The sequence below is a fragment of the Taudactylus pleione genome, unplaced genomic scaffold, assembly GCF_031769625.1.
Source record: "Taudactylus pleione unplaced genomic scaffold, aTauple2 ptg000985l, whole genome shotgun sequence".
Taxonomy (NCBI): Eukaryota; Metazoa; Chordata; class Amphibia; order Anura; family Myobatrachidae; genus Taudactylus; species Taudactylus pleione.
This window is the reverse complement of record NW_028285386.1, coordinates 574,323-589,600: the sequence shown is the minus strand read 5'-3', so window position 1 is coordinate 589,600 and position 15,278 is coordinate 574,323. Positions and strand designations below refer to the sequence as shown.

The 15,278-nt window shown below is 45.2% G+C and overlaps 1 long non-coding RNA gene across 2 annotated transcripts; it reads right to left on the bottom strand.

Moving 5' to 3' along the window:
• Positions 1–444: 444 nt before the first annotated feature.
• Positions 445–15,264, bottom strand: LOC148454540 (uncharacterized). 2 transcript variants are annotated; one of them, XR_015874804.1, is made up of 4 exons: positions 15,203–15,264; positions 5,213–5,300; positions 1,628–1,762; positions 445–1,041 (listed from the first exon to the last, which is right to left on the bottom strand). It is a non-coding gene; the product is annotated as an uncharacterized LOC148454540 (long non-coding RNA). The 2 variants fall into 2 exon arrangements; XR_015874805.1 differs by lacking the exon at positions 15,203–15,264 and adding an exon at positions 5,634–5,878.
• Positions 15,265–15,278: the final 14 nt, after the last annotated feature.

The following is a 15,278-nucleotide window of genomic DNA, read 5'->3' as shown; positions in this document are numbered from 1 at the left end:
ATTTTTTGCTTGGTTTGACTTTTAGCTGATTTCCTTGGCTATTTTTAGCAGTAAAGTCAAAAAGATCATCAGCCCAGGTGCAAGTTTATTACTTTGGGTCCACTCTCCTCCCCTGACTGCTTTTATTGTCTGTCCCACCCTTACAGAGTAAAGCTGGCCACACACTAGACCAACTTACATCCAACCAGCCATTTGATTGGTTGGAATGAAAATCTGGTAAATAATACAATCAGCAATTTGCTCCCAAAAGCTGGAAAATGGACCAAAACTGTTGTTTGAACAAATTGTTTAGATCAAACATTTAACAAACTTGTCTGAACGTCCATTTTCATCTGTTTTCTGACATTTAGGAGCAAATTGCTGATCATCATTTACTCCCATACGTTACCAGATTTTCATTCCAACCAATCAACAAGTTGGCTGGTTGGATGTAAGTTGGTCTAGTGTGTGGCCAGCTTAACAACACCACCCTACTACTGTAGCTATTGTTTGTAAAGTTTAGGAGTGGATTTGGATACCCTGCTCTGTGTTAATAAGGGCCACCAGGACATTCTCCACCTGTAATGCATGTCTGATATTGTTAGGTTGAGCATTGATGGGCTACGCTGATTTCTGGCTATCCTTTTTTCACTAACATACTGTTCTATTATACTGTATTATAAATAAATATCTGACCTTTATGTGCCAATTTATGTCTCTGTGTCTTTATTTATTATTATTATAAGTTTTGTTATGTGACATACACATGGGACAAACTTCAGCTGATAGGATGTTTAGAAGAGCCCTCCCTCCCACTAATCAGGTGTCACATACAGCACTTGTCCCACCCACCAAACACATTTCATTGAGTCCAGGTTTCGGTTCCTGCCTCCTCCTCCTCCTCCTCCTCCTCATCCTTCTAGCTCTTCTCTTCTGTGTGTCCATGGTACCTGGGGTGAGTCTTTCTGTCACTGAAGGAGGAAGGGGGGGTGCCAGTCCCTTACTTTGCCAGGGGTGCTCGGACCCCTAGATACACCCCTGCTCCTGGTTCTGCTTGCATCACTGAGAGATCAGAAAACAAGGTTACATCAAGGATTGTAAGATAAGACAGGGCCTGATTCACTACAGAACGCAACTGCGAGTGTAATAGAGATTATGCATGCAGTTCAACTGCGATAGTATGTTAATCCATTGCGATCACTATGCCATCGCAGCACTACATAAGGACTCCCACTTTACCTTCTATACATCTGTAATGTTTAGCAAGACTGCAAAACCACTGGTACAATCGAGTACCATCGCAGCCCCACGCACACTTGCACAAGCTCTGACCTTACTCACAAATTGCTAACTTCCACGCACACTATGAGACCTCAGGCTGCGTACGGCATCACAGTGGATAATTTATGCACGTCCCTGCAACAGCACTGAAACGCTCTGGCATGCCTGCGTTTCGCTGACCAACCCCCCATCACCACCACAAATGGCACTTCCTGTCAATCACACTGCGATGGGTCTGCGTAGTCACTGCGATCGCAGTCCCGATCACAGTGGCCGGTTCACACACTGCGATGCATACACATGTGCAGAATGCAACAATCGGCCGATTGCCTGCATATTGTGTTTCTTGCTGAATCAAAGTCCTTACCTGGTTTATGTGTTGTGCACTCATTGAAGAAAAGTCTTGTGACCTATCCAAGATGTGTGGGATCAGATGGTCTGTGTCACTGCAATTACTTCTGCCATATGATCATGGATGATGTGATTACAAGGAGGGTAGAAACTGGATACAAAAAAAATAAAGTTTATTTAACCAATAGGCAAGAGCAAAGAATTGTACATCTACAGTGCATATGGTACGTTTATTCTATTTCACAATGAGCATTACATATTAATATGTCTCATATATTTAAGAATAATTAACATCATACAAAACATATACGGCTTTAGCCATTAGGGGACAATAAAGATTAATTTAACGCATACAAGAATATAATAAAAAATAGCATATACAGTCAGGTGCATAAATATTGGGACATTGACAGAATTTTCATATTTTGGCCTCTATTCACTACCACAATGGCTTTGAAATGAAACAAACAAGATGTGCTTTAACTGCAGACTTTCAGATTTAATGTGAGGGTAATTACATCCAAATTAGATGAACGGTGTAGGAATTACAACGGTTTCTATATGTGCCTCCCACTTTTTAAGGGGCCAAAAGTAATGGGACTAACAACTCAAAAGCTATTTCATGGACAGGCGTGGGCTATTCCCTCGTTATTTCATTATCAGTTAAGCAGTTAAAAGGTCTGGAGTTGATTCTAGGTGTGACATTTGCATTTGGAATCAGTTGCTGTCGACTCTCAATATGAGATCTAAAGAGCTGTCACTATCAGTGAAGCAAGCCATCATTAGGCTGAAAATTCAAAACAAACCCATCAGAGAGATAGCAAAAACATTAGGTGTGGCCAAATCAACTGTTTGGAACATTCTTAAAAAGAAAGAACGCACCGGAGAGCTCAGAAACACCAAAAGACCCGGAAGAGCACGGAAAACAACTGTGGTGGATGACAGAAGAATTATTTCCCAGGTGAAGAAAACCCCTTCACAACAGTTGGCCAAATCAAGAACACTCTCCAGGAGGTAGGTGTATATGTGTCAAAGTCAACAATCAAGAGAAGACTTCACAAGAGTGAATATAGAGGGTTCACCACAAGATGTAAACCATTGGTGAGCCACAAAAACAGGAAGACAGATTAGAGTTTGCAAAACAACATCTAAAAAAGCCATTACAGTTCTGGAACAACATCCTATGGACAGATGAGACAAAGATCAACTTGTACCAGAGTGATGGGAAGAGAAGAGTATGGAGAAGGAAAGGAACTGCTCATGATCCAAAACATACCACCTCATCAGTGAAGCATGGTGGTGGTAGTGTCATGGCGTGGGCATGTATGGCTGCCAATTGAACAGGTTCCCTTGTATTTATTGATGATGTGACTGCTGACAAAAGCAGCAAAATGAATTCTGAAGTGTTTCGGGCAATATTATATGCTCATATTCAGTCAAATGCTTCAGAACTCATTGGACGGCGCTTCACAGTGCAGATGGACAATGACCCGAAGCATACTGCAAAAGCAACCAAAGAGTTTTTTAAGGCTAAAAAGTGGAATGTTATGCAATGGCCAAGTCAATTCCTTGACCTGAATCCGATTGAGCATGCATTTCACTTGAGGACAAAACTGAAGGGAAAATGCCCCAAGAACAAGCAGCAACTGAAGACATTTGCAGTAGAGGCCTGGCAGAGCATCACCAGGGATGAAACCCAGCGTCTGGTGATGTCTATGCGTTCCAGACTTCAGGCTGTAATTGCCTGCAAAGGATTTGCTACAACGTATTAAAAAGTGAAAGTTAGATTTAGAATTGTTTAGTTTGTCCCATTACTTTTGGCCCCTTAAAAAGTGGGAGGCACATATAGAAACCGTTGTAATTCCTACACCGTTCACCTGATTTGGATGTAATTACCCTCAAATTAAATCTGAAAGTCTGCAGTTAAAGCACATCTTGTTTGTTTAATTTCAAAGCCATTGTGGTGGTGAATAGAGGCCAAAATATGAAAATTCTGTCAATGTCCCAATATTTATGCACCTGACTGTGTATCTAGTAGCAGGTCACGGGTCAAGAATGTCAGAATATGCTGCGCTATGTAAGAAATTGTTAATAAATAGATAAATAAAACAAATAAAAGTTTAGAGACAGAGAGGCCGATGCAGAGTGAGTGCTGCACCAGTTGCATAGCGTGCCTTGTATGAGAGTCCTCTGTGCATACATATGCAGCTAATCTGGACCGAATGCATAATAAACCTCACTACAGGTGATGCGGAACAGAGGTGGGATGGGGAGTTCAAGGCAGAGTTCAGTCAGGGTATGACCGAGCAACTACGGGCCTCCAAAGATCCACAACTATGTTTCTTCACAGGCGGATCTTTTACACCTGCTATAGGGAGGCGACAATACACAGTGATGAGGAGGACTTGTTGGTAAGTAGCTGCACATGCTGCCCTTGCACATACGTGTACATCCCATGTGTATCATATGTGAGGAAAAACACTAATTTCTTTTGAGTAATTTACTTCCATTTTGTTGCCAATCTGCATGACCCTCAGTATGTACAATCCAAATACAGTAATCCGCCTGCAGCTGCCTGATATCTCACATGGGGGCAAATTTATCAAGGATCGCTTTTGCAATGCGATCAGGGCATGCCAGTAACGTCCCTGATTGCATTGCAAAAAGCGATCCTATCGGTCAGATGTATCATCCGGGATATGCAGGGGCACGGGCGTCCCTGCGATGTCTCCGGATAGCTGCCGGCCAGTGCAGGGGGTGATGCGCAGTCCCGTGGACTGCACATGCACATCCGCCATAGCTGGGGAGGGTTCTGGCGGATCTCTCCGCCAACTAATAGTGCGCGGTGTAGCCCATAGGCTACAGCAGCTAACGTCATCTTCAGATGGCATTTGTTGGGGGGGCCAATATCGGGAATGCAACGCATTCCAGGTATTGGTAAATTTGGCAGCATCGCGTACCCCATAGAAACCTATGGGGGAGGAGGCTGCCAGCGGCAATGGAGAGATCACAGCAGACATCGGAGATACCTGCTGCGGCCCGTCCTTCATACATACGGAGGATACTTTGTGGTAAATTTACTAAAGTGAGAGTTTTAGAAGTGAGTTTTAAAAGTGATGTTGCCCATAGCAACCAATCAGATTCTACTTAACATTTAACTAGCACCTTCTAGAAGATAATAGCTAGAATCTGAATGGTTGCTATGGCAACATCATTTTTAAAACTCACTTCTAAAAACTCACACTTTAGTAAATTTACCTCTTAGTATTTGAGGTAAACCCCCAAAAACAGGTGTTTTCGGGGATTTTACCTCAAATACACTTTGATAAATGGGCCCCATGGTGTTTAAACATAAGAAATTATCTTTATTTTTAGAAACACTCAGCACTTCCGTTATTATAGGGAAAATAATGACATATATATATATATATATATATATATATATATATATATATATATATAGTCACATACATACATACATACAATACAGACCGACGGCACTCTGAGGAAATAATCACACGAGCAGTAGGACAGATGCTTCTACGTTTCCATGTATTATACATCGTCATCAGGTTACAAACAATTAAAAACAAACACTTACTTTATAGCTTCACCACCCCAGGTGCATGACGCGGTTTCCGGGATGACGTCACCGATGCAACCCGTTTTGCTGCTGTAACTGTGTGTAGCTAAAAACAAAGGCATATACAGGAAGTCAAGGACGGTGGACATTCTAATAATGGCAAAAAGGCACACATATTGTCAATAAACCACAGTACATATTAGAATTCAGCAATATAAACAACACATCAAAAATGAATAATGCACTGGGCATTAGTATACATCCTCCAGCACAGCACTCTCAAGTTATATCACACTCGCCATTCAGTGTCAATTAAGTATTTTTCGCGTCCAAATTACACACTAATAATCATACCATAATAAATGTCAACCTAAAGAACATTACAATTGATAAATAAGAGCCTTATATGAACTGATACTATAAGCATATGTATTATTACCTCGTCAACCACCTTCCAGACTGATATCCATAGGGTAGGGGACAAACTGATGTTATGGTCACTCGTGACTATTCTTTCTAAATGTAATGAGGTGATTTTGGCACGGGTCAGCATCAATTTGCATACCATGAACTTGTGAAGACCTTCTGGTAGTATATGTCTTACATCTGCTAGGAGATATTATTTATTATCGAGTGACCGGAACTCCAGTGTTTGTGTTGCTGCTGTTCGTCTCCCACACTGCTGTCTGTGAGCACAGGAGGAATGCCTGGAGCCAGAGGAATCCGAGGGAGTGACTGTGGAGCAGGGAACCGCAGGAGGTAAGAAATCACAGCAGAGAGGGATCTTTTGGTCCCTCTCCTGCACAAGTGAATGGTATCGGATACTGTACGCCATCTCCAGGTGGCGTATAATATCACTCTCAAGTTCCGAAAAAAAAAATGCTTTTTCGGAACTTTAAGTATTTCATAATTTCTACGTCCCCATACTATAGTATAGGGACTGTGGAAATTATCGGGGGAGAATTGTAACCAGGAGATATCTGTGATATCTCCTGCGTTACATGATTGATCAATGGGGCTGACACTTAATTTACACAAAAGTAGGTGAAAATATTAATTTTCACATGCTTTTGTAGAAATTAAGTGATGATGAATAGACCCCCTAAGTGATGGGTGCTGCCAATCCGATAAATGCTCCGATGGAGTGATTATCACATTGGTGAGCACCCGTACACACTGAGCAATTTCTTGTACTTTCCTTTGATCTCTTGAATGGGATCGGTCGTGCAGCTCATAGGATGCGACCTCCAGATCTGACCATTTGCAGGAGCGTTTAAAGCTGTTTATTGGCTAATGCTTCTGCATCGCTCCTGTATACACACTATACAATTATCAGCCCTATCATACAATTATCTGCTGATTGGCCCAATAATTGTATAGTGTGTACACAGCTTAAAAGAAGAAACTCTCGGCCTGATGAGTTCTACGTAAACCCGATGGTTTACGCAGGCAAGCAGGGCTATTGCCCAGGACTGTGGTCTGATGGCGGGGCCACAGTATCCCCGCCAACGATATCTAATTAGATGGAGCCTGCCCACTCTTGCTTGCTGAGGCGTCGCCTTCTAAAACATTAATGATGGCCACTTGTTCCCTCCCACTGTCTTGAAGAATGCTGGTGCGGCACACTGCGTGATGTCATGACGTCATGCAGACCGGAATCGGTATGAAATACCGGCGGCCGCATGGTTCGATTCCCATCAGCGGCAGCCCGACATCAGCAGAGTTCCGAGCAGTGGAAGCCCGACAGCGCTGGAAATCCCGATCGTGGATAGGTGAGTATCTACTAACCTAACCCCCCCTAACCCTAACCCTTCTTAGGGGTGCCTAACCCTAACTTCCCCCCCAAGTGCCTAACCCTAATCCCCCCTCTAAGTGTCTAACACTAACCATCCCCTTCCCCGCTGCCTAAACTTAAGTCCCCCGGGGGTGCCTAACCATATCACTCCCGGGGGGGTGCCTAACCCTAAGTCCCCCCCGGGACGCCGGGCGCCGGTCTCCCGGTGTCGGGGAAATGCGGGCGTCTACATCTAGACGCCCGGCATTTCACCCTTGCCGGGATATGACAGTCGGGAAGCCGGCTGCTGGTATTTAGGCAGTCGGCTTCCCGATTGCATACCTGCAGACCAACCCCATATTCCCTGAGTCCCACTGTCTGCAGTGCAAAGGAGGGCCCGCCTCCCAGCTCCAGCTGGCCCCAGCCCAGCAGCTGCGCGCCGGGCTTGCAGTAAATGAAGTAAGGTCCTGGGCATCGGAGAGACTGAGAGAGCGCTGACTGAGGATCAATATTAGGAGGACTGGTGGTGAGGTCGGGTGACAAGGAAGGCAGCAGCAGCTGCAGCAATGGGCAGGCAGGTAATAAACTAAATATATAAATATATATATATACATGTTACTAGTAAATAATGGATGATGATTAATTTACCAATTATTTTTATGTTATTGTTTGTGCCAAGGTAACTTATAATTAGAGATGTGCGGGACCAGTTCTCAGACAACCGACAACTACCGAAATTAGGTGTTCGGAGTCGAAACAAGTCCAAGTTCGGAATCATTTTGGGGTACAGAGTTGAACAAAGTCCTGGTTTGGATCTTCCCATGGTTCAGAACACGGATTTAAAAAACAAACTCGTTTTGATTTGCATGCTAACAGATCAAAATGACGTAATTTTAGCTGGGTTTTTTTTTATTTTATTTTTTAAAATACAGTTCCAAAACCAAAACAAAAACATGTGAGGGTGGTTTTGAAAAAAAAAAATACGATGATGAATCCGGATCCAAAACTAAAACACGAGCGTCGGCACACTTCTCTACTTGTAATGTACTTGTCATATAACTTATATGGTAAGTATATTACAAAATAATTGGTAAAGTAACCATCATCCATTATGTTGATGTCGTTGGTGTCTAACGGTGTAGACGCCTGTATGACTCATTTAAGTAACATTTAGGTAACTTAGGGCCTGATTCAGACCCACTCGCGAGCGGCTGTCCGCTCGCAAGTGGGTCGATGTTATGGACTGAGCATGCGCACGACGGAGGGAGCTCCGTCGTACGCATGCGCCAGACGCGACGAGCGAAGGAAAGTCCTTCGCTCGTTGTGTCCGATCAAAGGGGGCGTGCTGTCAATGTTGATTGACAGCACGCCCCCTTTGGTGGGCGTGCCGGGGGCGTGCCTCCCTGACGGGTTGAAAACCTCAACCGCAGGCTCCGGCTCGCAAATTCGATGGTCGCGATGGTCTCGACCATCGCGACCATCACAATGCACGCTCGTATAGCCTGTGGGTGGTGACCCACAGCTATACGAGCGTCCAGGAGGACGCTCCATGAAAATGGAGCCCGGCCCTCATTCAGAGCGTGCGCTCTGCTCAGAGCGTACGGCTCTGAATGAGGGCCTTAGTCATAACATCTAACTTAGGGTTAGGGTATTAGGGTTAAGGCAGGGATGGGGATCTTCAGGCCCAGGGGCTGTATAAGGCCCGCGGGATCGTTTGGGCTGGCACTCGGAGCATTTTTCGGCTAGCCTCATCTGGCTATCAGGGTGCGCAGCCACAATCTATGCAACAGTTCCACCTGGAGCATCCTTAGGACTCTTAAGATAGTCACACTGCTGCCCTTACAGCTCCCCGGAGCATCCTCAGGATGCTCTGGACATTGCTGTATTCACCAGCGATTGTGACCCCCCAGAACCGGTGCAAGGTTTCCAGGCGCCCTAGGCAGCATTTCACCAATCGCCCCTGCCACGCAGCAGTTTTCCCAGTTAATTAACATGCCACACAGCAGTCTCCCAGATTCATAATATACTATATAGAATATTACACACAGCAGAGTGCCAAAATCATAATGTACCTCATAACACTGCCGCAAATTCATAATATGCCACACAGCTGTGCCACAAATTCATTATATGCCACTCAGCCATGACTTATGCCATTCATTTTTTTTTTTTGGACTCAGCGGCGCCCTCCAGTGGCCGGTGCCCTTAGCTGGCTGCCTAAGGTTGCCTAATGGTAGCACCGGCCCTGGTGACCCTGTCCTCGTGTGACGTCACACGGAGGGTTGTGGCCTGATTCAAGCCCTCAAATAATGTTGTATATATCAAAATGGCCCTCGGCAGAAAAAAGGTTCCCCACCCCTGCTTTAAGGGTTTGAGTTAGAGTATTACGGATAGGCCATACATGCCGACATGGTGGTTGCCTCCTCCGGGAGGAGGCAGCCATATCTGTACAGCATGGGAGCGTGGAGCTAATTTAGGTGCGGATCGGGGACGTGACTCCGCGATCGCGTCATCGTGGCCACGCCCCTACCACACAATGCCGAGATTACCAGCATTGTGCTGCCGAGGTCACGATGACGTGATTCAGTGCAAATCGTGTCATCGGCTCCCCCGGACCGCCCACGTCGGCACTTACAAGCTGGAGTAAATGCCGGAGGAGGGGGGTGCCAGGGGATGTGGCACCGACCGGGAGACTTGCCCACTTTTCCGGGGGTGCGGGGGCGCAACCCGATTTTCGTGAGGCTCCCGACCTTCCCGGGAGAGAAGGCAAGTATGGAATAGGGTATTAAGGTTGGAGTAGCAGTTTGGGTTAAGGTTAGTTTAAGGTTTAGGGCAGTAATTTCCAGATTTGGCAAATGGCACAATTAGTAATTTCTTTATGTCTTTTTTGTTTTTGTGGCCATAGCCTCGCCCCCTGATCAGGCTACGCCCCCTGAACTAAGGGCACCAAAGGGAACTTTTGCCCTAAGCTCTGCAAAGTCTAAAACCGGCCCTGACCATCTTGATGTATCTAGCACAGGAAAACATGGTTATCAGCAGATTCAGTGCTATCATGGGGTGAGACTGCTGTCACACAATTCTCTAGAACACACGCGCAGTCTATGCAAAGGATGGTCTTCCACCAACAATGGGAGGAATAGCAGTGTTTTCTCAGTAATGTCAGCAGGGATGACACCTTCCATACTTAATAGCATATACAGAGGCCATGCAATTAGTTTGGTAACACTCTGGTGTATGGAATGGCACACTGTAGCCAGAATTGGAGCTGCAGTGCTGCTAGGAGCATCTCCTGGATGCTCCAAACGGCAGACTGCAGCCATAACAGCCCCCCCGGAGAATCCAGAGGATATTCCAGGCAGCACTGTTGTTCAGATTGCTGGAGATCCCGTTCCACATGGCATGACACCAAGGCGTCATGCGCTGAGGGATCGTGACCGGTACTGGGAGCCGAAAATCAAAGTTACAGAGCTGTGAGTGAGAATAATGTATTATAACAGAAAATACCATCTCTTTTAAGATGTAATAGAGGGTTTCAACTCTAATTACCAGTGTATTAGAAATAGAGAAATTGCCAATACATACAACAGCAGCTGAGTATTGCGGATATTAAGCTATAATAATACTTGCATAAAAAAACTATAAATACTTCATATTCATATGAATTGTCATGTCTGATTACTATATTATTTTAACAGCAATGATGGAAAAAAATTCCAATCTTTCAATTCTTATTATTTCCAAATATTCATTAAATCTTATTGCTGTATTACTCCAATTGTAATGGGCAAGTAGGAGGACACAAATAATCACATGATTCAGTTAGACCAATAAGCCCCTCAGTACACTGTATACAAAAATAAGATTTATGGTATAACATACCTTTATTAACTCTTTTTCTTCGAGGTCCACAGGGTCCACAGGAATTACCTTGGGGTATGTGGTTGGAGTGATCCAGGCACGGCAACAAACAGTTACAAGCTTTAGCTCCCAGGATGCACTGGTTCCTCCTCCATATATACCCTGCCCCTGGCTACAGGCACTCAGGGCCTGATTGATTCAGAGCCGGACGCTCTGAGTCAGGGCGGGTTTTTTTTTCTTCGGTGCGGCCTCCGGGCCGCTCGCATAGCTGTGGGTTACCATCCACAGATATTGCGAGCGGCCAGATGATGGCCGCGATGGTATTTTATTAGTAGCAGGATTTCCAGCTAGGAAACATTCTTCACCACAGGGGATCACCTCCAGGCACCTTACACAAAGATTAGGGGTTGGTAATAGTGTAGGTAGGCTAGCGGCTTTGCAGTAAGGATCACCCCAGCAGTACAATGGCAAGTAGCAGCCTCTCACGGGTAGTGTCAGCGACAGCAAGTGAGTGCCCAGAATACCTCAGAAACGTCTTGTCAGGTGTTTTTCATCAAACAGGAGTGCAAATATAAATGTTAGAAATGCTTCCACCCGGTAAAGGGCTCCTGGAATCTGTAGTGACAGCAGCCGCTGGTGCGGATCCTCAGTGTCAGCAAAAGGGAAATCGGGTGTTTTCTATCAACCCCTACCGGGCATCACTCACAGCGCAGCGGAGTAGACGTCAGGATGACTCTCCCTTTACTTCCCCGACAAGCCACCTCAGCAGCAGAGCGGCTGCAGTCGCACACAGGCTGTATCAATAATATCCAGCTTTCTCAAGCAGAGACCAACGCAGACAAGCGGTGACAGCGCACAGCACCGGGGCCTCACTCGATGATCGGACACGTGGTATGAGCAGGACGGGAACCGACAGTGTGTCCGATTCGCAGTATACCAAATAACCTGGGTATAAGGGCATACAAAGTTCCAGCTGCACAAGCCAAGCTGAGCTCCAAGTAAGTTAGGCAATAAAGCAAGCTCTCAAGGCGCCATGTCATTTTTTCAAAATGGCGGTCATGCAAGCCACTAATGTCAGTGGCCGGATTCTGGTGTATGACACGCTCCCGGTCTGAAAAAGGTCTCGGTACTCTCCTCTCCGTTTAGTGTATGCAATGGGGTAAGCAGCGACCCCCACATACTCCAAAAAAAACAATATGGAGATAGGTTTAAGGTGCCTCTGCTGGGAGCACAGTTAAGATGCGGCCATTCCAGATGCCCCGCCCACCGGAAGACGTACAATTTTATCCAATTCTGTGCCAAACAGAATGCCTCCTGTAAATGACAGCGATTCCAGAGCCTTCTTGGACCTTGCATCTGCTTTCCAGTCCCTTAACCATAAGGCTCTGTGAACAATAACTGAGGCAGCTGATGCCTTAGAAGTCAGTATACCGGCATCTAATGCCGCCTCTCCCAGGTAGGATGCTGCCTCCTTGATATAGGAGATAATTATCAGATGTTCTCTGGAAGCCGCTGGAAGAGTATTTTCAAGTGCCCCTGTCCATTTTTAATGGCCTTAGATACCCAGGCCGTGGCCATGGCCGTGCGGGTAACAGCCCCCGACAGAGAAAAGACCGCCCTGAGACAGGCTTCAAGTCTTCTATCTGTGGAATCCTTAAGGGAGGATGCAGATGGTATGAGCATTGTGGCGCTCCTAACCAGATGTGCCACATGCGCATCTACCGTTGGCGGAACTTCCCACCTAGTGCATTCGTCCGATGGGAGGGGGTATAAAGCTGTAACCTTTTTTGTTACATGGAATCGTCTATCCAGAGAACTCCATTCTTCCCCCATAAGTTCAGAGAGATGCTCAGATTTAGGAAACTCAGCCTTAACAGCCTTCTGGTGTTTGAACACCGGAGCCTTCCTAAGCTCTGGCTCTTCACTATCTATGTTTAAAACAGCTTTGACTGCCCTAATCATGGAGGGAACATCTACTGTTGGAAAATGGTCCTCCTCTCCTGAGAGAGACTCTTGAGAGGAGCCCTGTATGTCCCCACACTCATTTGAAGATGCATCAGAGTCTGCAGGCAGGACGGAGTGATAGGAGGAAGCCGACCACCTTCTGGTTTTAGGCTGTTCCAGCCTGGCTGCCTGCAGCATTTGCTGAAATGTAGCAGAGGACAGAGCCATACTTTGACTTGAGTGGACGGATGTATAGGAGGCATAAACATAGGAGGTTGTAGTTGCTGAGGGTACCCCATAGTAGGGGTCGGCATATGAGCAGATAACCGGTTTACAACCTGCGCCAGGATCTGGGAAAAAGAAGCCCAAAGGGGTTCCTGCCCATGACCTGGTAAATTTGACTGATGTGGTGACTCTTTGTAACAGTGACCACATAATCCATTCTGTATGAAATCCTGAGGGGACAAACTCTCCTGACAGGCCATACATGAAACCAGCACATGGGCTTTCCCCTCCTGCTTTTCATTCTCTTTGGACATAACAATCTCCACAATGTTATGCAAAGTAATATAATACAATGTGACAGTGTTCACCCCCCAAAATAACCAACACACCTGTAGCAGTAGGGTTAATAGGAGAAACAGCAGTGATAGCTATAACTGACAGTTATTCAGAAATTAGAAAAGGCAGTATAACACACAGCAGACTTACACATGTCATATACAATGCATAATATATATATATATATATATATATATATACACCAATGTCCCACTGTAACTCACGTCCAGCAAGCACGGCACTACAGGAATTTGTAAGATAACAAGTGTTGCTTTATAAGTAGTTATACATCATAATCCTTGCAAAACTGCATCAACGTTTCTGTGCCGCGCAGGGTCCCGTCATCAGGACAGAGGAGATGTATGGACATATGAAACCCATAAAATACCAGAATGAGGACAAGACAGTTTCTGGTATTTTATGCGTCTTTTATGTCCATACATCTCCTCTGTCCTGATGACGGGACCCTGCGCGGCACAGAAACGTTGATGCAGTTTTGCAAGGATTATGATGTATAACTACTTATAAAGCAACACTTGTTATCTTACAAATTCCTGTAGTGCCGTGCTTGCTGGACGTGAGTTACAGTGGGACATTGGTATATTGCTCTTGCAGAGGCACACAGGTGGATGTACAGGGCAGAACTTCAAGCAAGGAGGCCCTCTCCACTGTCCCAGCACCCCATTCCCGAGAAGATCATCCCGGGCAGCATTCAAAAGGTTTACAACCTCTTTTTTTTCTATATGACATTCTACCAACAGATAAGCGGAACACCGCAATCTCAGTGTTCTGATGACCTTGGAGTTTTCCCTATATGACTCATTGCTATATATATTGCCCACACAGGAGTCTACTCCAATAAACTCCAACAGTGTGGTTAAAGTGGACACTATACTGATCCACAATTTACTCTAAGCTAAGAACATTTATTGCTGTTATATATATATATATATATATACTTTTTATTCTTATCAGTATACCACTATTGTGTATTTTTCAGCATGTATAAATTTTTGTGATATACACTTGTTCATTTCTTCATTAAGTAAAGTTGTTTTTATTTTCAATTCCGTTTGTAGATCATTATGTCACCACCAGGTTGTGCATAACACCACCCCTTTTCCCATATTTCAGTAGCACCCCTTGAAGGGTCTAACACATACCACTAAGACACTTCCACAAGGATAGGCTGAGCGCTACAATTATTTATCATGTTTAAACATGACAATCACCAGAAGAACGCACCCACCCACCACGTTGGCAGTCGCCCTGGAGACGAAAAACCTGCAGCCACAAATAGATGCTACTTACACTGCACTAAATAGAGAAGATACCGACCCAGTGAGTGACTGCCAGGGGCAAGAGGCGCAGACAGCGAGGTGCTCAAAAGTTACATCACACAGTCTCCCAAGCACAGCAGCTGTGGCAAACACGCTCTTGCCTGGCAACCACTGACATGGCTGTGGCGCTAGATGCCTGCGTCCTGACAGCACAAATACCCCATTTAATGCCAATATTTCAAGGGGACTGCTTGTAGTATGCTGCCTAAGAAGTACAGGTCTTTACAGATCTTATAAAGGAGTTTTGTATTTTTTAAATTCTGAATGCTTCTGTTTTTTTGAACCACTGGACTGTATACACTGTAAGCCTCCATCAAATAAACATGAGTATGATTTCAGACGTCAATGTATGAAGCTCTGGGAAGTGATAAAGTGGAGAGTGATAAACGACCAACCAATCCGCTCCTAATTGTCATTTTTCAAACACAGCCTGTAACATGACAGTTAGGAGCTGACTGGCTGGTTGATTATAACTCTCCACTTTATCACTTTGCAGAGCTTCAAACATCTGCCACTGTTCCTTCTTCTTACTTGAGTCTCCCTCCCCCGATGCTCGCTCAGTCTCTGCTACATACAGGAACAGGAAGATTTTGCAGCAACACCACTG